Raw genomic sequence first — 24490 nt, forward strand, 5'->3', positions numbered from 1 at the left:
GAGTTCTCATTGCAGACAGAAGTTTTGGTGATAGACTTTGAAAAAAAATAAGGTTCTTGTCCCAGTGAGGCATTAACTGATCTCAATTACCTTAGAGCTAATCAGTGTTAAGGATGCTGAAAGTTAATAGTTTTTGCTGGAGTACCATGGCTTATCTACATTTCCTTGATACTTGAAAAAAAAATTTTTTGCATGTTCTTTGTACTGAAGATTAACCTTGTAAATATTCATGCTTAGATGAGGAATGGAAATACAGGATGAAGACACATGAAGAGCTGACAGTCATGTAGTGAGTTTGAATATAGATTAGAAGAAAACCATTTCAAAGTAAAGACTCAAGTCTAAAAATCCACAATTCCAACATAAAATATTTTTTTTCAGAGTTTGCTTTTATTTTGAATAGCTCACATTAATAATTTCACGTTTGGAAGCAACCCTTATGCTCCAAGTAAAATTTCAACTGTGAACTATTAAGGTGGTCTTTTTAACATACACTTTGCCTCAAAGTGTCTTGATTTCTTCTAATGAAAATGTGCCAATTTTGACAGTGAATGAGCTAAAAACTCAAAATGAAAATAAAATTACCCAGTACCACAGAAACAAAAAAGTCTGTAATATGAATATCCTTTGGTTCTTTACATATGAGCTGTTTGTCAATGTCTGGTGTTTTCCAGTTGTTGCTGTTCCTGTTAGAAGGCAATATTAACTATAATGATCTTGATTATTTTACAAAAACACAGTAACCCCCAGTCTTTCTTCACTGCAGAAATCTCACAGAGCTGGCATTGTTTGTTTGTTTGTTTGTTATCTTTGTTAAGTTGGGTATTTTGGGGGTTCTTAGTGGTAGGTTTTCAGCAGCACAGTATCCAGAAAGTTCTTTTTTCCTTGGGTTTGTTCTGCAAGTGATGGTCAACTGTTGTAGCTGTCTGCATCTGCAGTGTCTGTGCTCTCAGAGATGATCACTGCAAAGAGAATTGCTTCGTGTGTGTATCACAGCTGGAGGACAGTCCATATGTTCACAACCTCAGCAAGATGTTATCCAACTGTCAGGCTGACAGAGAAAACACTGAGAAGTGAAACAAAATTCATTTCCATGCCTATTTTGCCTTGATATGATTAAGCATATTTCTCCCCAAATAATTCTCCCCAAAAGCCCAGGTATGAATGAAATTAGGACACAGCTTATGAGTAAAGACAATGAAATAGGTACACTGATCAGATACTGAGGCATTTGAGAGCTTTCCCTCTGTAATAGATGTGGGGATAAATTTTGAAGGCTTTATTCAGTGTTTAGCTGAAATGATGAAAGCCACAAACTGCTTCTCTGGAAAGGAAGTAAAGCAAAGCCCACAAGAATCTCTATACAAGGATGTCCCTTCATGCCAGGTGTTCACAGGCACAAAAAGACAGGTGGGTAGAGAACAATCTTGTGGTGACACTACACCTTGCGCTAAAATTTCTTAGAACTGAAAACAAAAATGCCTTAATCTGCTCCCTCTCCTGCCTGGTTATTCTTCCATAAATATCTTCATACTGAAAGACAACAGTGGGATCCTTTCCCTTTCCCTTTCCCTTTCCCTTTCCCTTTCCCTTTCCCTTTCCCTTTCCCTTTCCCTTTCCCTTTCCCTTTCCCTTTCCCTTTCCCTTTCCCTTTCCCTTTCCCTTTCCCTTTCCCTTTCCCTTTCCCTTCCCTTCCCTGAATTTTGAGACATTTTCAGTTTCAATATCATCCAGCTCTTCTTTGATCCCACAAGATCACTTTATCAGTCTCACTGTTTAATCCTTCTCCCCAAGTCTGCTTCAGTATCAGAGACTTTCCTGAACTTTGTTCAAATTTAGAAAGCTCTTGAAGACTGTAAAGGTGTGAAAAACTATGAAGGTATTGATACAAGGAATTAAAGCTTAAAATAGGATTTCTGAAGTAGAGGTCTGTTAAATTAGTGGTCTTTGATCAGTTATTAGCCTAAGTTCAGGAAGAAAATTCATAAAGTTTTGAAATACTGAGTACAGGAAATGAATCTTTGAAATATATGTAGCTGCTGAAACTTTTAAATGTATAATCCACAGAATAATTTAGAGCATGCCCAATGTCCCCAGTGGCAGTGATGACATTTTAATCTTTGGCAAAATTAAGGAAATACTCGGGCAAACTTTTGGGATATTTGACTGACTGCCTCACAGCTATTAATCTAAAATTTCACATTGCCAACTGAAATTGAATGAAATAATGCTGTAAGTTTTTTCCCCCAGAAAATTTTATAGAAATAAGTGTAAAAATAACAGAAAACTCCAAAGAAGCTCAGCATTGAAAAATTGCTTGATATTGAAAAATTGCTTTGCATACAGCCCAACATTCTGTGGGAAAGGTACCTTAACACCACTTCTCATATGATGAGCTGAGGTGGAGCCTCCTTATTCTAAGCCAGAAAAATCACCAAAGTGTGATTTCCATTTTTAAATCTGTCTCCTCACATACCTTACCCCACAGCTGAACCTGCTAGAGAGTTCTATTCAGGACCACTTATACATTTCACCAGACTTTTTCCCACTGTCTTCAGGATATAAATTACTGTCTGCCTCCTGGTTCAGTCTAAGTAAAATATCATGTGTGAACAGCAATGCTTAATGATGACCAGATGTCAACATCTCAAACTCTGACATCTTTCTTAAGACAATCTTTGAATACTGACTGACTCAAACATCATTTCCCTCCATCACTTTGGGCAAACCACTTGTGGCAAAAACCCCACCATAAAACCCAAACAAACAAGCAAAACTCCCCTGTGCATTAATTTTATCTGTCTAGTTTAGGCAATCTAGAGTTTGAATTTCCAAAACTTCTTAAGTCTTCATGGAAGCTAGAGGGAAAAGTAAGCCTTTTGTACAGTTTATAATCATGCCATAAATACTCAAATCCGTTAACTGACCATCTTAGGTGGAGAAATGAATTGTTGAAGAGCAGTACAGGAAGACAGCCAGGTAGTGTGCAAATAACCTTCTGCTCAGATTCAAACAACCCAGATACATATTTTATGCTGAGTCTTTCACCTTCTTATTGAAAAAAAAAAATCCACAAAGCAAAACCAGAAGGGAACTGGGCATATGAGTAAAAACAGATAGACAGACTTGAGACTACAAAACTGTTCACTTTAACAGGCAAACACAGAGTTGTTCACCTGAAGGAATCAGGCAGATTTGAAAGGAAGTATTTTTCTGTAACCTGTTTGAAATTACTCTCTTTGGAAATAGTTCCCATTAAAAGAAAACAGATCATCCATCTAGAGAAAAAAACACCCATAAAGGAGGGAAATCCCCTCAGTTTTCAAGCGAAAAGCCTATTTGGGCTGCAGAGAGAGAACTAGATAAGATAATCTTACCACTGTGCCAGCTTCAAGAGAGACATTTCACAAAAGAAATCTGGCCAGCCCCAGGGCCTGAGTCAGTCTGTCCTGCAGAGAGAGGCAACAAAGAGCACTCAGGTGTGAATCTGTATTCTAGGTGTTCATGGTGGATAGTGTGTGCCACTAAACCCAATATGGTATTTCCATGACTTCTGTCCCTCTCCTTTTCACCCCTGCATTTTTCATGAAGACAAGCATCTGTGAATGCATAAGTGAACTTAAAAATTGTTCTCCACGTAACATAAGATCTATGAACACTCCTGAGTCTGTGCTTCTGATGTTATTACAAGAAATAAGTGGCATCATTATTATGTACTGTCGCTCATCATAAGCTGTGAGAATGCTTTTAGCTGAAAATAGAGGCCTTTTTTTGCATAGTTAAGGACCAACAGTACTTCTTATTTGTTTTGTATTGATTTACACATATGAAGTTCTTCTATATCCTTAATAGAGGAAATTATAGCTTCTTAAGGTATTTTAGTCCTGGAAGCAAAATGTTATGAGTTCAAATCCTGCTTAACATTTATACTAAATGCTATATAACTACTCACAGTTTTTTTATTTTCATGTAAAAGTCCAATTTTATCCTTCTCAATATATGTGTTGACCCTATTATTTATAGTTAAATTAAAATTCCTGATAATAAAAGCCAGTGATCATAGCAAAGCTTGCTGTTAATAGTTACCCAGCCTGCTAGAATTGTGGTCTGTTGTGTTCATCATGCAATGGAATAATGTCATCATTAGGAACCTCTTTCCCATATAATTAATTAATTATTTAAACACTATGGGATTGTAATAGAAGATCTTTTATAGTGCCATGTGTAACATAAAGGTACTACTGTTAAAATAATTTAAGTGAAAGGTAATTCTCACCCTGAAAAAAAATGTTCAAGAGGATTTAGTAAATAAAATATTTACAGGAACAAAAAGTACATTTAGAATTGTTCAGGTATGGCTATTGTGGTTATTCTCTCCAAACATGGGGTCTTGTTTGGAAAGACTTATATCTTATCAGACAGTGAAATCTATAAGAAAGAAATTAAGAAGAATCAACAGGACAAAAATGCATGTTCTTGCAAAAAAGCTATCCAATTTCCAGTCACAGAAGATTTAGAAAGTCAAGCTGTTGTCCTCTCAGGGGCTGGAAACATGGTAGGTGCTGCAAGGGGTAAAACATCCTCTGCATTAAAAGCCACAGATTGGAAAGGATCTTCAAAACTGTGAGGACACCACTAGAAGAGTAGAGGTTTGAAGGACTGATAATTCCTGAACAATGTCTGTGGTTTCCTCTGCTGGAAGAAGCAATTACTATTTGCAGAATATCACAAACTTACGTACCATTCAGTTGAAGCAGTACAGGAGGTACAGAAATGTGTAATGAAATACCTAAAAAGGGAGGCAATCATCAGAATACAATCAATCCTGACAACACCCAGTGTTGCACTTTCACAGTGCTTTTGATCCCACAAATATCACACGTGCATCATGAAGGACCCAACAGAAAGGGTGTGACTAGAAATCCACTGTGGGCTTGAGGCCAAAAATGATGGAAAATTGGGTAAGCAGTGGCTGGACAGTCAACACTTTGACTAGGAGCTTCTGGTCAAGAATAGTCTAATCAACAATCTCATTAATACTGCTGTTAATTAAAAAAGCTAAATTCATCAGATTTATCATATTTCAGTTTTTTATTCCAATATCCTCTTCATATAGAAAACATGAATAGATTTTGGGAGAAACATAATGCAACTGTATTTGTGCTAAAGGACATGAGAGAGACTAAATGGATTCCTTTGGTTGAGACTTCAAAGTAGTTCCTGAAAGAAATGTAGTCCAGCTGAGTCTAAATATAGAATTGTAGCTCTGACCTTCAGATGTGAATGTCTATGCTTTTATTTCAGACTTAACATCCTTGCAAGGGTAGAGCAGGCTGGACATGTTTTAGGGGTCAAAAATAAGCAAAAAGTTTGGATGTGGCAATCAAAAAGCAAAGCCAACCAACCCAACACAAAGTTAAAAATAGAAAATGGTGACCAGAAAATATCCAGTATTATAGCCAAGGGATATGTGTGTATGAGGTGGTCAGGGAACTGTAAATAGCCCAGGATAATAGGTTTATGTCTTGCCAGCAAGTTGTTTCAGGTTATATGAAGTTCCCATATGATTCTGATGGAAGTATTGTTCCACCTGATTCACAAGGTTCTCCTGGAAGAGATAAAGGTGAAACAATACTCTGTGGGGAAGGATTAAAAAACTGATAATCATTGTTCACTGTGATTTTTTACTATGCTGGTGTTTTCTCTTAAGCAGGAGAAGCTAAAATTAGGGTTATTCACACTGAGGGCATATACCTCTCCTTTGAATTTATCTTGTTACAGGCCTTATAAAAATAACAACTCATGGACAAAAGAAATTCTGAATTTGGTGGGAAATTGAATAATTGTAATCACTTAGTTTTTTTAAAGGGCTTTTACTTTCATTTACGTAGGAACTCCACATGTGGCTCTATACAAGGAAATGCACATGCAGCTGACCAGGGAGGAGATGTAAAGATTAATTTATTTGATTTACAGAACTGGGGGAAAAAAGCTCCTACTCCTCACATTCTCACAGATGACTCTTCTCACACTATTTTAAAAGGTAAGTTGAAATAAGGTTGCAAGAACTGTTTCTAGGAAGTCAAATAAAAAGCTACTAGGATTTCATCCAGTATGGAGACTTCATGAGCACAATTATTAAAACCCAAACTAGTAGTTTTAAACATATCAAGTGATTACTTTTTTTAGTAGAGGTCTTACAGAGGTCACAGAAGGTGCAGATTTGCTCTAGTGCTGCTTTTTCTTTCAGGGTGAAGGAATTTCAGACTAATCTCTTAATATAGAAACCCTCAAAAAATTGCTTTATATTAGTTATGTTCCCCTTGTCTGTAAAGTGCAAACAAATACCCAGATCTGTTATTCTCCTGTGATTTCAGTTGTGTTCTTTGAAATGACGTGCCAACACTGTGAGTGACATATCCATTCTCTGGTAATTTGTCATTGAAAGATTATTCTTTAATTAAAGTTTCAAGATGGATTTTCTTGTACTCAGGAACAGCAGCTTTACAGTTTTATCTGGAGGCATAAGGCAATTGCAGATCTATAGATGTCATTTACCATAAAGATATTCAAATATATATTTTTATATATTGCAGTCACATAAATATTTGTAATACTTTCAGCTTTTTAAACAGAGAGTAATTTTAAGCCCAAAATTTAAATGCTTTCCTAGACTAAAAATACTGATGCAAATCAATATATGTTCCAGTAGGCTGGTGTTGGTGCATGTCTGTTCAACATACTGCTATCTGATCCCATGACTTGTAACGTTAATAACAAAATCAATCAAGTGCCACAAAAGTGAATTGAAAGACTCCCATGGCCAAATTTGAAAATAGAATTAAGAACCACAAAACTGATTAGCACTGTATAACCTTGAGACCACTTGAACTCTACAAAGGCTGTAATTTTTATTTAGAGAAAGACTCATCAAAGTATTTTTAGACTATGACAGGGTGAAGCTCATTACAAAATAAGGTGGAAGACAGACTTCTTTAAAAGATGGATGCAGTAAGAGGAATAAGGCCACGATTTACATCTCCCTTCCATAAAATAATTTGAACTCATCTCTCTCAAAACAAACAAGCAAACAAACAAGCCTCCGAAACTCCTAATCAAATAAATATAAAATAGTAAAACAAAGGGAGCAATATGGTATTTTTCAAAATAAGGGGCTAGGTGACCTAAGAAACATGTTGACTTTTTTGAGCTCTGCATTTTCCCAGCATTCCCAGCCAAGCACTTAACAAAGGAACATTTTTCCAGTGAATTCATTTCTAAATAGCAGCTAGTTTTCTTTCTGGATTTTTTTTCCTAGCCTGTTGCAAGGTGATGAGTTGGGAGTGAAAGAACTGGCAGACTTTCTCTTCACAGACAGGTGTGATTTAGGGGTATTATTTCTATTTTCAGTATACTGTGAATCACACAGATTTGGAGTGCAAGGTTTGCACAAAATGTAATGAGTCAGAGCCTTAATAAATATTTACATCTCTAGTGCAAAACTGAATAAACTATAGGGCCAGGGTACTGTAACCTTTCATTAAAAAAATGTGAACTAGCCCCCACAGGACATGTCAGCTTCTCATACATCATATGAAATTCAACACAAACATTCAGGAGCAGTAGTATGTTTTGCAGCATTTATTAAACTTGCTCCTTTATTCCCTCTCCTTACTATTCTTCTAATAATGTATTATCTGGCAAACGATTATTGGGTTTGTGTTGGTTTTTTTTAATGAAAAAGTCACAAAATATGTGCCATGGAGACATGAGAAAATGAGTATGGAACCTATAATGCAACACAACATAATTAGTGCGCAAGTTCCCTTCCTTACTGATTTCTGTCAAAATCCTAATTCATACCTTGTTTCTTTCCAGCTTCCTTCAGCAATTTTATTCTGCATGCAAGGTGTACCATTTGTCAAAGGTTAATAAATAAATGGTGGTTAATAAATAACTGTAGCATGCTTGTAGTTATCAATAAGTAATTATTTAACATTTAATAATGAACTATTTATTAAAACATATGTTCATCTTCTGCTAAAATTTTAATTAAAGTCTGATTTATAAATAATCCCCAAGAAATTACTTGTTCCCATTTATGAGGTGGTCTTAACTCTCTAAGGTGTTTATGATTTCCAGAATTATGCAACCATGCTCATTCTGTTTTGGAGATTAAAAATATATTAAACTGATATTCTTTTGTAATTTTTGCCTGGTTTCCTTTGTCTGCTCCCACTTCTCTTTTTCACCATCCTTTTCTGAACATTCATTGTGCTTCTTCAGCCAGAGACCCCACTTTAATTTATACTGGCTGCCTTACCCACAAGTCATTCCCTTCTGGTGAGACAATATCTTTTTGCTGGAGACAGAAAAAAAAAACATAAAAAGGGGGGGAAGTGGGGAGTGGTAAAGGAAGAAAATTAAAAAAGTGTTTTATATTATTGGGCTGTTGCCAGCAGCATAAAATGGCTTATAACCTGGCCTGGTAGCAGTCTGAAAAGGGCAAGTAAGCTTCAAGCACAGTCTTCACATTAGAAATAGGTATGAAGATAAGTTTATATTCACAAAACATACAAGATCATGCTCAAGATGTTTTAAATCTTTTTCTTTAACCAGGGAGCAGAAATGCTAAAGTTACCCTTTTCTCCATGAAATGTGTAATGTGCTCTTTTAAGACATGCTGCATTGTAATTACTGCTTTGCTACTGCAGTGTACTTCAGGGAATTGTAACTCACTGAACAAAGGTATCTTGCTTTTAGTTGCTGAACAGGCAATTAGCTTTCCCCAAAATGGCATTTTCATATCCCAGCAGCCCCATGAAGCACAAAAAAAAGTCTATACATCATATATTGAGCTCTCTCCTGTTTCATAGACTCGGAGGCTCCTTTCACACACGCTGCTGATCTGCGTTTGTCAGTGGAAAATCAGAATAACAAAGCAACATTCCAGTCCCTCTTGTCACTTGTCATATCTTCCCACCAAAGGAAATTTGCACTGATCAGCTGTAGCAATTTGGGAGTATTCAGCCTAGAAGCTGCCTCCTCTTTCTTATCTTTTACAAGGGAGGTACTGGGTTGTGTGTGTGCCTGGGGAGAATTCATCCTGAGTCCCAGCACTGGGTCCCATAGTTCCCCAAACTTTCATAGTTTTGAAGGAATTGTCCTCCATAAGCATTTTTCCCTGCAAGGGTTTCCTGCAAAACATCAGTGGAGTTTTACCCCAAGAAAAAGAACAGTATAGATTTGTCACCCCTGAATAAAGCTGAAACTTAGAAAGAAGATTTATCCTGAAAAAGTAATGGTTAAATCCAGGGAAAAATATTACAAAACCAAAAATCACTTTTCCTTGCTGTGTCCTTAGACTTCTTGATGGGGTGTCTTGGGAGGGAAAAAAGTCCTCCACACCTGACTCCTGCCTTTTAAACCTGACCTTTAAAATGAACATGGGAAGCTGGTGGCATAGCCTTCTTCATCCCATCTGCTTTGCTTCAGGGAGCACCTATGTATTCTTTTCTTTTCATCTATGGTAAAACTCCCCCTCCTTTCTCAGCATCCTTTGCTTCACGTTTTCATGAAATGTGGGTTTTAGATTTGCTCTAAAAATGTAAAAGTACTAATCCTCCTTCCTTGTACTTCAGGATTGGTATCCAAGACACATAATGTAGTTGTAGTGAAGAGGATTCTTCACTCCTGTAATGGGTTTACAGTCCCAAGGCATTCCTCTGTCTCACATTCTTCATATTTATAGTGACTTTCAAACTGAGTTCAGTCTTTTCCAGAACTCTCTCCATGGAAGGAATAGGATCATACCCTGTATAAGTGGCCTCAGGTTTGTCCTGACTTACCTACACCATGGACTAGGAATTTAGGGTCTACTCTGGTTCACTGACCTTTAGAAGAGCCTAAGCCACACTGTGTCCATGCAGCCTTTGATAGGAAAAAACAAACAAAATTGAAAAGGAAAAGCTTTGTATTGTGGAACATTTCAGGGTTCTTAAATAGGTTCCCTTCTTATTGTTTTAGTTTTGGTTTATTTTTTAGTGAGAATTATCAGTTGGTGCCAAAGCCTCCCTAGGGATGTGGTGGATTACCCGTCACTGGAGGTCTTCAAGGTGTGACTGGGCAGGATCAATAATCTGATCTAGGCTCCCTTTCCTATGAAAGATTGGCCAAGAGGATCTTGCAAGGTCCCTCCCAACCTGGGTTCTTCTATGATTCCATAGGATTCTGTAGTAGCCGGTCTCTATGAGCTTGCAAGAGGAGAGGTTTTAAGGATTTTGCTTTCCAGTTTGGAACATCTACAGCTGTGCACTAGGAGAAGAAATATATAACAGCAATCATATTATCCAAATTGTCCAAATGGAATATTAAAGTGCTCACCCTCACAGAATTGACATCTTGACCATGTTTATACCCAAAAATAAATTGTTTACTCCCTCAGCTGACCTTTTTCATTTCAACAGGTAAGCTACTCCCGTTATGTTATATTAATGCCATTTAACATTTTTTTCCACTCTTTTTGACCTTTACTATTCTCAGTGGGATATCCTTGCACATGTGCCTGTATTTTAAGTCAAATATAAACCATTTGACTTCATATTTATTCAGTTAGTTGATACATTTGAATACCTGTTACTATCTACAAAACCAGGTGTGTATGACAGAACATTGCCCATCAGTGTCACAGACCCAACTGAAGCAATTCTTACAACTGCCCTACAAATTCATACCAGCATAATTACTCAAGGCAAATGAAGAAGCACTATCTGAGATCAGCTTCCTGAATTAGGAGGAAAAAAAAATATTATTGTTTTTTGATAGGGATTATTCCAAGGAATATTTCAGGGGAAAATTGTGATCCTGTCTAACAAAAATAATCATGCCACACTGACAGAAATTTACTGTGAGTGGCTATTCCAGTGTACTGCCACAGATTTCTGGGAGGCTTGGATGACAGCAGGCAATTGCCATCAAGAAAGCAGCAACTCCTCTCAGGCTCTCTGCAAAGAGCTGATGTGTCCACAGACTGGGTGAATAAACAACTTGCTTTCTGTACTGCTGAAGCAAGCTGTGTCAACAAGACAGAATTTGAATTATTACATGCTGCTGTTACATCTATAGAAGCAGAAGAAGGGAGTAGATGATTATGGCACAGAGCTTGTGGTTAGGGAGGGAGTAATAGTAGCTCTTCAGCATTAGTTTGTGATGGAAAACATCTGCTTCCTTTCCCATCCCCACGAAACAGGCACTTGGGAAATGTTCCCGCATGGTATCTCTCTGATCTGGGTCATTCCTCTGCTTGGGAGTCTTATGCAATGTTTGGATCCACTGAGAAATCATTAAATATCAGAAAGGAAGGCAGATAAGGGATCTGCTGCCTGCATTCCTGCATGGTGTCTGACGTGTGGCCTCCAAGTGTACGAAAGGTGATGCCAGCCCCTGCTGCTGCAGCAGGCAGCACAAGAGGTCCTTTATTCCTCCCTGGAGCAGGAGGGGGGGAAATCCAGATTCCCAGACTCCTTCCACCAGAACCCTCCCCAGCCCAAGCTGATAATATTCACCTTCATCTGCAGCACCCTGAGCTCAGAGGTTAACTAGCCCTACATCATGAGGGGGACAGGAATGTCACACAGGATTCTGGGCAGGGGCTTAATTTTCTACTGATTATCCCTTTTCTTTCTTTTTTTTTTTTTTTTTTTCCTCAGACACATGTTTTCTTTTCAGGACTAAAGCTCCTCCATGTTCTTCAAGGTAAACCACACGATGTATCATCGTGCAAAAAAAAAATTGTAAGGAATGTGATGCAAAGGGGTGGTGATTTTTGCTTAGCCACCATGTTTTCAAAGTTTGTTACCAGCACATTTAATCCACCATACAATAAAAAAATAAATGATCCAGGTTGTGAAATAATGACTGAAAGAGAATAAGGACATTAGAGGAGAGGCAATTTTTCATTTTGAATCCAAATTTAACCAAAAGGGTGGCAGGATTGATTTCATGGTCTCATGAAGCAGTGCCTGCAAAGGAGAAAATGGGGGCTTTAAATCTAAAGAATTTCTGATTGCAGAAAGTGTGAATACAGAATGATTTCCCCAGCCACTGTATTATTCATTCAGTGTCTGAAGGGAGCTATATCTGTATATATAAACTATATATATGAACATACACATATAGAGAGAGTATTTGCTCTTACAGATAGGAACATTACTGAGTCTTACAGATAAGCATGAAGGAAGATAACAAGCCTTTCTTTTATATTCCTTAATGATATACATACAGGAATCTTTTTCTTTTTTTGATTGTGTGAGTTTATATGTAATTAGTAGATAAGTGAGGTGAGGGAGATAAGAGTTTTATTTCAAGGTGCCTTTATTTTATGTGTGTAGAATGTATCAGTGTTAAAATAGCTGTATATAATTGAGTGTTTTATTCACATTGTGTGTATGTCAGATTGGTTACTGTAATTGTGTTCAAGTCTCAAAGCAACTTAGTTTAAAACCTATAAGGACTGTAGTAAAATGAAGCAGGAAAGCAAGTTTTAAAAGTTTCCCCACACATTGGTGGACTATGATTAAGCACCTCTCCGTAGTTAAAGCATCCAACCATTATGCTTCATAAATCCAAATCTGTATTACTCACATTTATTTGCAATATTTTGGGAGAAGCCTGGCACTGTACCAGAAATACAGTTTAAAAAGCAATAAATGTCAGAGAAAAAAAATCCCTTCTGTCATCAAGTGATAAAAGAAGAGTTTGCTAAATATATAGTGATGAATTAAAATATTGCTAGTAAGACAGAGCCTATACATAATCTTGGAAGGGAGATTCTGGAGATGAAGAGATACTGTAGTACAAGCTAGCTGTTCTGTAAATAACAAAATAAAACACTACAATGAGCCATCTGCTTGCTCTTAATGGAGACAATTGGAAATTCTCACACTGTATTTATTTATTTACTTTAAAAGGACATGATTTCTTTCATTTATCTTTAAGCATTTAGGAATATTAATTAAAATGTCTAAGGAAGGTGTTAGAGGGAGATGGATTTGATGTAGCAGCTTCTGAGTCTTATTCTGTTCCTTGGTCTGTGACAAATCAATTTAAAAACACTGATTTGACATCCCTGCTACACAGAATAGGATAACAAAGCCAAGAAATTGTTCCCCTAAATGCAGGCTCATCTCTCTTGATTCAGTGGGGCTGTTGCTCACTTCTATTGTTTGCTAAAGTCTAAATCCTTGACAGCTTTCTGGGGGAAAAACCCCAAGAAAACTACAAAGCTCAAAGCTGGGATTCCAAAAATTCCTAAACCCCATTCCTGAATATTGCTAAAGCAAAAGCAACTAAGAGCAAGACTGCATTGCCTGCTTGCATCCCACCACAGCAAGGTTTGCTGATGTGTGCCCAACAGCACAGCAACAGAGCCTTTATCCATGATAAAGAACACTTGGATTAGGTGTTCTCCACCCACCTATTTGAATATTTTTCTACCATTTAAATATGTTTTTCCCTCTGTGACACAAAGGTGCCAGCATGCCATTGCTACAATTATAGTGACCCACCATTTTATAAAACATAAACCCCAGGCCCTGTACCTTGTCTTTGAAAGCAAAGGGGAAAAAATCAGAAAAATGTGGATAAATACACTCAACAGCCAAGCACAGCACCTCCTCCTGAACATGCTGGCAACCTCAAGTAACAAGGCTGTCAGATTTTACAAGCCCTGTTTTGATGTGGCCTGGCTCAGGAGATCGTATGTGAGGCAGTTCCCCTGCTGAAATTATTTCAGTGTGCATGAAATAATTTAATCCTCACAAGACAGAGCAAGAGATCATCAGAAAAGTGCAGAGGAATGGTAAAGAAGTAGTCAAGACTGGTGTTCCAATGGGTACTAAATAAGAGTAGCAAGCACCTGAAATAATGTTTTATGGCCCAGTAGGTTAGATACACATTTGATGATGCTAAAACTCGTGCAACTGTATTTCCTGAATTCAGAACAAATGCTTTTACTGTTAGATTGACAGGGAAAGCCAGCTCTTCATCTGTGTTTTACCAGAAAGGGATTTAAACACTCAGTACTTAGGCCACTGATGAACATTTCAGTTTCTAAGCTTCAGCCCTGTGCCATATACAAGTTAGATGAATTAATTATGTAGGACAAGAGAATTGTTAGTTTGTTAGCCTGGGATGGCAGGAGTATGAACTCTTACTGGGCCATGCCTGATATTATTGCTTTCAATGAATAAAAGGACTTACTGCCCTAAGTACCTACAAAATCATGAATATTTTCCAATTCTTTTCTTATGTAAACAGTTTCTGCTGCCATCACAAAGATATTATTGGTGGACAAAAGGAAAAAAAATCTGTGTGGTAATGCATGTCAAGCTGGCTTTCATAAGCTATCACACTCCATTAAGATGAAGGATACACTGAAAAAATATACAGCCCCACAAGGTGATATAAATGCCCATAGCTAACAGGATCAAAAATTTGGCAGCTTTTACACTGACATGTCTGATACCATAGAGAAGGCTGCTCTGACAGGCACTGCCAAAGCCTTGTCTCATGGCAGGGGCAATAGGACAAGGAACTGGGAATTTTTTTCAGACATTTCCATTTCATTTCCCCAGAGGTGTTACAGAAAGCTGTTAGAGAGCACTGGTTACTTTAGCACAATGGAGCCCTGAAGGATAATCCAAAATGCAGACATGGGTTTGGAAAAATATCCTAGATTGCATAATTTCATCAAGGTAACCATCAGAGAGCTGCTTGAAAAGTCAAAATGGAAAATTATGGCTCTTACCTTATGAAGTGATTCAACATCTCTAGTGTTGATAGGAACAGGGCTGGATGGACAGAGGAAGTTATAAAAGTCAAATTTAAATTATATGTAAATCTTTAAAAGAAAATAATACGTAAAAACTTGGGTGGAAAAACATTACTGTTACAGAATGTTTTCCAGCAGCTAAATGCCAGAAAAATGCAGCCCCTTTTTTTTAACAAAAGAGTAACATTCAAATAGTAGGAAAAAAAAATTGGATTTATGACTGTTGATGTTTATTCTTCTTTTCTTCTAACAGATCATTAACTTACATTTCTGAGTCTGCCTTGGTCTACAAAGTTGCAAAAACCATGGGAATATTTGAAAAGACCTCCTTCAAACTCTGATGGGCTGTTGTCTTTACTTGCCTAATTTCCTTAAAATAGGAAATAAAATACTGTGGCCTTATTCCCCCTTTTTTTTCCCAGCAGTCAGAAGTGAGCATGAGGGAAAGGGCTTGAGACACCAAGTTCAGTGAGTTGCTGCACCTTCAAGTGAGAGCATCACACAGTTGGGTGTCAGAGCACTCTACATATTAAATTAGCACCACTGAAAGGCAGCTGTGCATTGCTAGGGATGAGAAAGACAAAAACACTTTTCTGCTCCTTCCTCTTTCATCTGTAGAGCAAAACTTTCATTTGAAATAACTCTTTCATTTTATTGGCTTCACTATGCAATGTTTGAATATAAAAAGTTTTTATGGGTTTATAAAAACATCTTCAGGTTATATCCAAATAAAAAAGCCAAACAGAATACTCCCCCAACTTCACTTTGAAGTACATAAATATAAATACATATAGATGCTCATGTATACTGAAGGCCTTCCAGTCATAGAAGTGTAGCTGAGATTATTCCTTTAACTCCATTTACTTGGCATCAGTTATGTATGCTTTCAATGTTGTCTTCAGAGAGGAAGATTTGGTTTTGTTTGCTTCTTTAAATTGAAAAATCCATTTCTATTTTCCTTCTGGGAAAGATGTCTGGAGAGCATTAATCTTTGAGCAGAGGTAAATTATAGGAGAAGTAATAAAAACAAACAAAATAGTAAATTGTGTAGAGAATACATCAAGACTTCTTTTTGCCTTTTCTCCTTACACAGAGAAGGCACAGCTAGTGGAAATGGAGTTGAAATAGGGAAATTACTGGTATGGTTAGAAAAAGTGACTAAGCCTTGTTCCTAGACAGCTTCCTATTCCAAGTTTTTTGGTCCATTCTCTGAAGCAATTGCTTCTGGACACTTTTCCATACAGGTCATCAGGCCCCATAAAACTGTTGGTTTGCACCAACTTTTGATTTGTGTTGGTCTTTTCTAAAGCAGCTGATGTAGGTTTTGTTCCTATGAAGTCATGCATGCATTTTCCCCTAAATTTTTATTTACTTAAATTTTCCTCAGCTCCCCTTGAGCAGACCCATATTCTTTTGGGCAAGTTCTATGCCATGCATTAAGATCATTTTAAGTGCTTGGATAAAGTCACACTTATCTATTATCAGAGACTCGTGGCATTTTGTCAGATCTTTGGCAGAACTTAAAAAAATACTAAATTACCACAAGAAAGCTTTTGCTTTTTGTGGTCTGAAGATCAATAGCAAACTTAAAAAAAAAAAAAAAACAACAGACTATGCCTGTGCCTGGAGTTGTAATTTAATGTATTGCTAACATCTCTTTCTTTCACATGATTGGGCACACTCACATTTTCACTTGTTCTCTATTACCAAAATTTTCACTTCTTTGAGTGAACTCTGTGTTACTGTAACATTTAGTATAGAAATCCTGCAGGAAAGAGCTCTCACACCTGTAAGTTTAATGCTTCCAGCTTCTACTCCTTCCTCTGAAGGGCTATGAACCTACTTCTCCTGCCTTGCAGGTGGAGGTTTGAATCAGTATGTGACAGACCTGTATGAGAGGAGATGTGATTGCTTCATTTCAATATTAAATATAAATCAATATTCCCTATTCAGCAGAGCAGAAGGAGGTTAACAAGCACCCAAACAGAAATGTGACCCCATATGCTCTTAGGTCGCTTGCCCAGGAAAAAAAAGGACACACTCTTCCTTCTACAACCCATACTTAAGATGCTTAAACTTGTGCCAAGAGGAGCCCAGATTTCTTAGCAAACACTCTTAAAACAAGGCACAAGCTGTGCTTGCAGTCCTTCATCTCTGGTCCACACCACACAGAGCTGTTTCAGCAGGAAGGATGAAGACTGAAGAGTGCAATAAAGACCAGGGTTTAAAGTCTTATGTGGAGTAATTAATTAAACATATCCAAGAAGAAAGAAAAGAGTCAAACATCTAAACCTCTTACTAGTGGAAGCATATACTAATGGCTAATCCACAGGGGAAATGAGAGTCAGAATAGGAGGAGATTTATTTTTTTTTTGCTTTGCACAAACACAATATTGAAGTGTCTTCTAAGGATGAGCATCAACCAGTGAGAGAAGTGAGCACAACTCAATGTTTCAGTTCTACTGGGCTTTAAATTAGGATAAGCAGTCAGATAGTTACATGTCTCAAGGGTCCTTAGGTAGAACTCCATGAAAATTAGGGACCTCCTGATGCTAAGGATGCAGCAGAGTGGGGGGCACTTGACTATCTAAACCTTCCTTTAGGTGATGATGGGTCTGAGCACTTAGGGCTGCTGGCAAAGACCAAAGCCATGCTTATGTCACCTTGATTCAGCTGGGCCACCACGATGCTCTGGGCTCTCAGCTCCAGCCCTGCCCCAGGCTGCTCCCACTGCCCACAGGCTGCCTTAGTGCCAGCTGCTTTCCAACAGCATGGATGTGCAATTCCCAGCTTGGTGCCAGCTCCAGCTTCATCTCAGCAGACATCAGAAGGCCTCAGAGAGAGATTTTATAGATCTGGTCCAAGTCACAAGAACGTAGAAACTGGTTACAATACCTCAGTCTGAAATTGCAGGTGACAAAAAAGAAACTTTGCCATCCTAAAAGTTCAAAAGTTGTTGAAAATCTGAAGAGAAACTGTAATTATGAGTTCAAATCACAATAAATAATTGCACAAAACAAAAAAAGGACACAAACCCTGTGTTCTCCCCAGCTTGTGATTAAGCTCTCCAGGACCAAAAATGCGAGCTGTATCCTGCAGATGAGTCAGTTGATTTGGAGGTCAAAATAAAGTCAAGCATCAGCCTTTCAAAGCCTTCTTCACTAACCTCTTTAGACTGTCTACAGCCTTAACTTGTGTACAAAACAAATGATCAGCACAGCAACAAATCCCTAAAGAAAATGGAGGAGCAGCACTCTACATTTAATATATGTCTAGACAATAGCCATAGTGTTAGTTTCTGAATTACAGCATAACAAACAGGGGCATATACAGGTTAATTAGTAATAAAGTTGAACTATTAAAGTGGATCTCAGTTAATTCATTGGTTTTCAAAGTATTTTAGGCTAGATGGATTCTAGCCAAGGCTCCAAGCTTATGAAACAGTGATTCATGACTAATAAGGGCAAATGCCCTAGAGATACGAATATTTGTTACCCCAACATGCTGACCTTTTCCCAAAGAGGCAGAAATTTAATTATCTCCTTTGAAAAGCACAATTATAGAAAAAGTCAGAACTTAATTTATATTCAGTTTCTGCATTTTTCACAGATAAATAAGTGGGGAAAAAGAGAAACTGAAGGAACATTTGAAAATAGCCAGAACTAAAATGAATATATGTGTGTGAGTGTATTTTGGGGGACTGAAGAAGACCTCTTCTGCTGCTAGTTTTTTCAACTCTTTCAATTTTGGCTTGTAAGCCATATGACACAAACCTTTATTTTCAACAAAGTCAAAACTCAGAAAACTGCCTTGTCTGTCTCTCTGTGTCTCAGCTCTGGTTGGATTTATTCACTTCACAGGCAAGGTAAATAGCTGGTCAGAGGGGTCACTGACAGATCCCCAGGGGCAGAGACCAGAATGTAGCTGCCAGTCCCAGATTCACCACCAGAAGCTTCCAGCACGTTCCTGCACTGGCACGCCTTTCATGGGCCGTTGCTTCAACCCTGAGTGCAAATGCCAAATAAAAGGGGCTGTGGTCAAAAAATGAAATTCCATGAGGGTTTACTCAAAGGTGTATTTTTGATCTGCTTTACTGTTTGGGAAATTTTCTTCATTAATTTTGTTTCTTGTATCAAGACTCCTCCAACAGCTAAAACCATGACACTGTGAAAATGTGCAGATTAAGTCAGCAACTGTCCACAGCTAAGCCATCTACATTGAAACATAACAAAAAAGCCTTCTTAATTATAAATGGCAAACAAGCTGAATGCAGATTAGCTGACACACTTTCATCAAGTATGATTCTTCTACAGTGATCTGAGCTCTGATCTACTGTACTCACACAGGATCCCTGGGGAACCTACCTCCTGTAAGATCATATCTTAATTTGCTCGGGTAATATTTTTAGCAATTTGATGTCTTCCTACCCTGTTTCCCACCAAAGAAATAAATCATATTGTGGTCATTAAGTAAACCCATTCATCCAGTTCCATTTGCTATAATTCTGCCTGCTACTGTGTAGCCTGGGGCTATTGATCAAGCATAGCATTCCCATCCAAGACTGTGTATGTGAGCATGTGTTTAATTAGAAACTTAATTTATTGCAGTGACAGCATGGAAACTTTTAAACACAGGAATTTTCAGCCCTATTTTCAGCTCTTAAAAGCATACATGCCTTGTTTGATTGCAGACAGCTTATTTCATTTATACCAAAAAGTATTTCCATGCTTAAAATTAATAATGAAAAAGTTTCATTCGTCTATTTTTCATACCTTCCCTTTAAAAGTTTATAAGCCTACCAGAAGTAAAAAAAAAAAGTTATTTGAATGAGTGGATGTCTTTGCTATATTACAGAACCACAGAACCACTGTGGGACTGGAAGGCACCTCCAAAACCCTGCTCAGAACAAGATCACCCACAGAGGTTGCTGAGAACCATGTCTAGTTGGCTTTTTAGTATCTCCAAGGATGGAGATTCCATAGTCTCTGTGGGTAACCTGTGGCACAGCCCAACACCACCCTCACAAAAGAAAGTGTTTTCTTCTGGTTACATGTGACTTGCTGTATTTCAGTTGATGGCTACTGCCTCTTGACCTGTTAGTAAAAGACACCAAGAGGAGTCTGACTGCCTTCTTTACTTCCTCAACCAGGTATTAATATACATTGTAGATATAGATGATGTAGATATAGATGATTTAGATATAGATTATAAAGATATAGATATATTGATATAGATGATATAGATAGATACAGATACAGATATAGATATATACACATTGGTATAACCCCTGTTGAAGTCACAAATGACAACACCCACTGCTCACCCTTGCTTACTTCATCATGAAAGGTTCTCAGGTTGGTCAGGCATGATTCCCCCATTCAGGAATCCATTCTGGCTACTCCAAATCCCCTTGTTTGGAAATCAAATAATTTCTGAAATACTAAAGTGAGACTTGCTGTTCCCTGAATCCTCCCTCTTGAAGACAGAGTTGACATTTGCTTTCTTCCAGGTCTCAGAAGTTATATTCATCAGCAGAACCTTTAACAAATAATGGAAGGAGAACTGGCAGGGACATGGGACAGCTCCCACAGCACCTCCTGGCTGTATCCCATCAGGTTCCAGGGATTTGTGCATGTCCAGGTTGTTTAGATGTTCCTTTACCAGGTCCTCTCCAACAAGTGTAACTCTGCCTAGCTCCAGACTTTTCCTCAGGTCTTGGGGGTCTGGGGTTCCAGTAACCAAAACTTATCAGTGAGGATCAAGGTGAAGAAGGCACTGAGAACCTCACTGTCCTCCATCTGTCTTGGCAGCAGGTCTCCTGCGCCACTTTTGCAACACATCCACATTTTCCATGGTCTTTCTTTTCATGTTGAATTCTCTGTAGACACCCTTTCTGTGGCCATTCAGATCCCTCTCCAGGTCCAGCTCCTGGTGGCTGTCCCAGCCCTGTCTCTGCACACCTGGACAGTGTCTGTATACTCACCCCAGGCCACCTGCCCCTGCTTCCACACCTCACACATCTTTTATGTTTGAGTTATGTCAGGATCTTGTCTGCTAGCCAGCACTCCTGATATCTTTTCAAGGCAAGAAGGGGTCCAAAGGAGCAGTGTGCCTAGCTGACAACACGATTTCAGAGCAGCAGCATGTTGCCATTTTCTGCCTGAAGCACTGAAGCCTGTCACAACCACTTATCTGGGGCACTGCAAGCCACATAACTATTGTTTTTCCCTGTAGGAATCCACCTCCCGGTGGCTGAGAAGCCACAGCCTGCAGTGTGGACCTCTCCTCTGAGGACACAGAGGCTCCCAGCTCTCTGATGGAGGTCACCATCCCTCCCTGGTGGCCACAGCCCCGCTGGCTGTGCTGCAGGGGAGGCTCCAGCCTGGGAGGGGGATGCAGCCAGGGCAGGTTTGGGTCACTGCCTGCTGATCACCTGCAGCACACACAGGAGCTGGATGACAGAGTGAGCAAAAGCGTCAGCGAAGCAGACAAATGTGATAAAAGATGCTGTGAGGGCAGCTTGAATAATTCTGTGAAGAGCACTGGTTTGTCATCAGGGTAGTAAAACCTTGGAAAATCCACATTAGATGGACGCAGTATTTTCCTCATTTCTTGGTCATAACATAGCAATCCCAAGCTAGGCAAATTACAATAGGCACATTAAAATAGGCAAGTTGATCTTTCATAATTTCACCTGGAATATCAGAATAAAACTGATATTCCAGTTCCCCTTTCAAATGAGAACTTTCTCTGGCTCTCCCTCATTCCTTCACATTGTAAAAACCTTACTCTTTGACTATATTACCTATTTATTTCCTTCTAAAAATACCAATTTTAGAAGGAAATAAATAGGTAATATTTATTTCTTACTTATAGGTAATATTTATTACTTTTGCAATTTTTAAGTAATATTTTTGCATTAAATATGACCATGCTCACTCCTCTCTTCCAAGGCTGCAGCTGAAGTGCCTCTCCCAAGATTAAAGGAAAATCCCTACTAGGTATGATTTGATTTGAGCATTAGCAAGACATCTGCCAAGATATTAGCACAATTATCCAATATAGTACACACTCTTCTAATTTACTATTTTATTTATTTATTTCCAACATAAACCATGTTTCATTAACTAATACTTCATTTCCAGTAACCATAAGGTGCTGTCCAAGAAGTTGGCTAAGAAAAAAGCAGAGATAACCTCCAGATTCATTGTCTTCCCAAGCAGCACACTCCTGGTCACAGAAGCTGGAGAACAGGGAGGCAGAGCTTGTGCTCCTGTCAGGAATACACTTCAACCCTATTTTGAAATAAATGGGAATTGTACCAATTCCTCCACACCCCACATTTTGTCTCTGCACATACGCTGCGTGCTGCTTCAATAGAAAAAAAATATCAAAAAAGAGACTGACAGAAAATCTTGCTATGGTGTTCCACTTTGTGTCCAGCAATAGTAAAGCAACTTAGATTTGGCAAAGAAATGAGAAGGGCCTGTGTCTTGTGCCATAGTTTGACAACTTTGTCATCTTCCCTGGAAAATCCATTTTTATAGATGTTTAACTTTTTTATTTTAATCATAGGAAAGAGACAAAAAGACTCATGCAAAACTGTCAGGTACTAAAGAGATTATGCTCAATGTCCTTCCAGTAGTTTGATATTTAATTTTTCCCTAAATTAATTCCAACTGCTGAGTGGGATAGGGTTTTTTAAGAACATATTGGAATACACATAGACCTCTAATGTTTCCTCTCTTGTGTTTGTTCCCAGCAATAATTGGAAAAACTTTTCCTCTCCTTTTGGGGGGAGAAAACTATCTCATGAAACATTGTTTTCTGGTTTTCATCTCCAAATGTCTAAGAAGCTCAGTTCAAAGAGTTGCCCAGAGGTGCACATCCATGTCTGAGACGGACACAGAAGGGCTGGGATGCTTTAAAGAATCAGCCCTTCCCTGTGGTGGTTTGTGGTTTTATAAGGAAGACAGACTCAAAAGCAATATTGTAACCAAGGAGTCTAGGTTATGCAAAAGGTTAAATTTATCTTGCATTTTCTATTTTATTACTCATTTTATTATTTTTCTTGCCTCATCCTCCACTCACTGGAGGCAGCTCCATCACAGGGATATTTCACCTCTTGATTGTCCCTCCAGAGCAGGCAACATAAACTCATTTTTTTATCTCATTCTTCTAACGCTCTTTTCTACACTTCCTGTTCCTTCTAAAACATTATAGCTGCATCAATTTTTTTACTTTGTGAGGTTTTTTACTCCTCTGTTGTTACTTGCAATTAGCTTAACAACTTATCACTCATCCACAGAGGCTTTAAATAATTTATATTTCAAGTTTTGCTTTACAGTATTTCCTCTTAATCCTTTTGCAAATTATACATTTTTTTTTTGTCCTCAAGAGTTCTTTGCTCATAAACACTGCCAATCTATTTTACTTAATACATTTCTGATTGTATTAAATTGGAACATTTACATGTTAATACACCTGTATTTGTATCCAAAATCCATCCCTAATGATCATGGTACTTACCATATCCATTTTACTTAATAAAATTCAGTCTGAAGTTTTTCCTTGCTGAGTTGCCTGTAACACATACTGATATAAAAATGAGTTCTACATGAAACTCGAGTCCTCCTTATTAATGATTGAATAAATTATACAAATTAAAATTCCCTAGATATCACTGCAGTCACTAATCTAATGCTCTCAGCCATCTCTGAGTGTGCTTCCCTACCCTGAACCACAGGTGGTAGGCACTTTATCCTTCCCCCTCAATACTTCAATTTAAACTGAGTCCAAATTTCCACATTCCCCTTCATTTTTAATAATCCTCATCACAAGCTGAAAGGAGTTATTAACTCACAGTGCCACCTTTCCCAATCTTCCTTACAAAATATTCTGATGCAGAGGGTGTCCTCTGAATTCCTAATCTAGTCATGACTGCACACACTACACAAATAAGAATTTACATGGTATTACCCTAAGTTTTGTAAATAGTACTAATAAAAAAAAAAAGATTTTCAGTCATTGTCAATAGAAAGACTATTGAAACCTTGTATAGAATTTATGTGCCCATATGTTTCTTCTATGAACTGAAGGTTAATATTTTAAAAATCTTGATGTTTTAATAAAAAATATGACAAGCAACCTTGTCTTTCTCCAGAACCATCAGGCAAAATCTTGGGCTTCAGAGGAGGAGCTTCTTCTAAATCTCTGTTTAAGACCCCTAATCTCTGTGGCAGATTAATTTCTATATACATAATAAAGGGAATAAAACCACTGGTAAGCTGCTGCCATGCTGGAGGCTGACTCCCTTTCTATCTGCACACTGACATGAAAATTTCTTTTGCTGTTTCTCCTCTCTCTTCCTTGCCCCTCTGGTTTATTCCCACATCCTTGAGAGGGTGGACTGGGTGAATGGGGAGCAACAGGTTGCTGATTACTTGTTCATACACACCTGTGGACAGACAGACAAGTTATTCAACATTTTCCTGGGTTAGAAGTACTTAAATTGGAGTATCTCTCCCCCAACAGTTGTCAGTTGTCATGAACTTGTAGAATTGAAATAATCTTGGAAAAGCTTGGCCTTTCCATTTAGCTGAAACTGACCCATGGGTTCAGATGTTAATGGCAAACAGGAGGAGAGCAGAGACACAGGAC

The 24490-nt window shown here is 38.1% G+C and overlaps 1 long non-coding RNA gene across 2 annotated transcripts in view; it reads right to left on the minus strand.

The window, feature by feature from the left end:
• Nucleotides 1–277: 277 nt before the first annotated feature.
• LOC127059600 (uncharacterized) overlaps nucleotides 278–24490 on the minus strand; it is a 36895-nt gene continuing 12682 nt past the window's right edge. The window contains exons 2-3 of one of the 2 annotated variants that reach the window (XR_007777557.1): nucleotides 3378–3449; nucleotides 278–1051 (exon numbers count right to left, since the gene is read on the minus strand). This is a non-coding gene — a long non-coding RNA (uncharacterized LOC127059600). Of the gene's footprint in view, nucleotides 1067–3377; nucleotides 3450–24490 lie in introns of both variants that reach the window. The other variant, XR_007777558.1, reaches the window with a different exon arrangement.

Source organism: Serinus canaria, chromosome 1, assembly GCF_022539315.1.
Source record: "Serinus canaria isolate serCan28SL12 chromosome 1, serCan2020, whole genome shotgun sequence".
In the NCBI taxonomy this organism is placed as follows: domain Eukaryota; kingdom Metazoa; phylum Chordata; class Aves; order Passeriformes; family Fringillidae; genus Serinus; species Serinus canaria.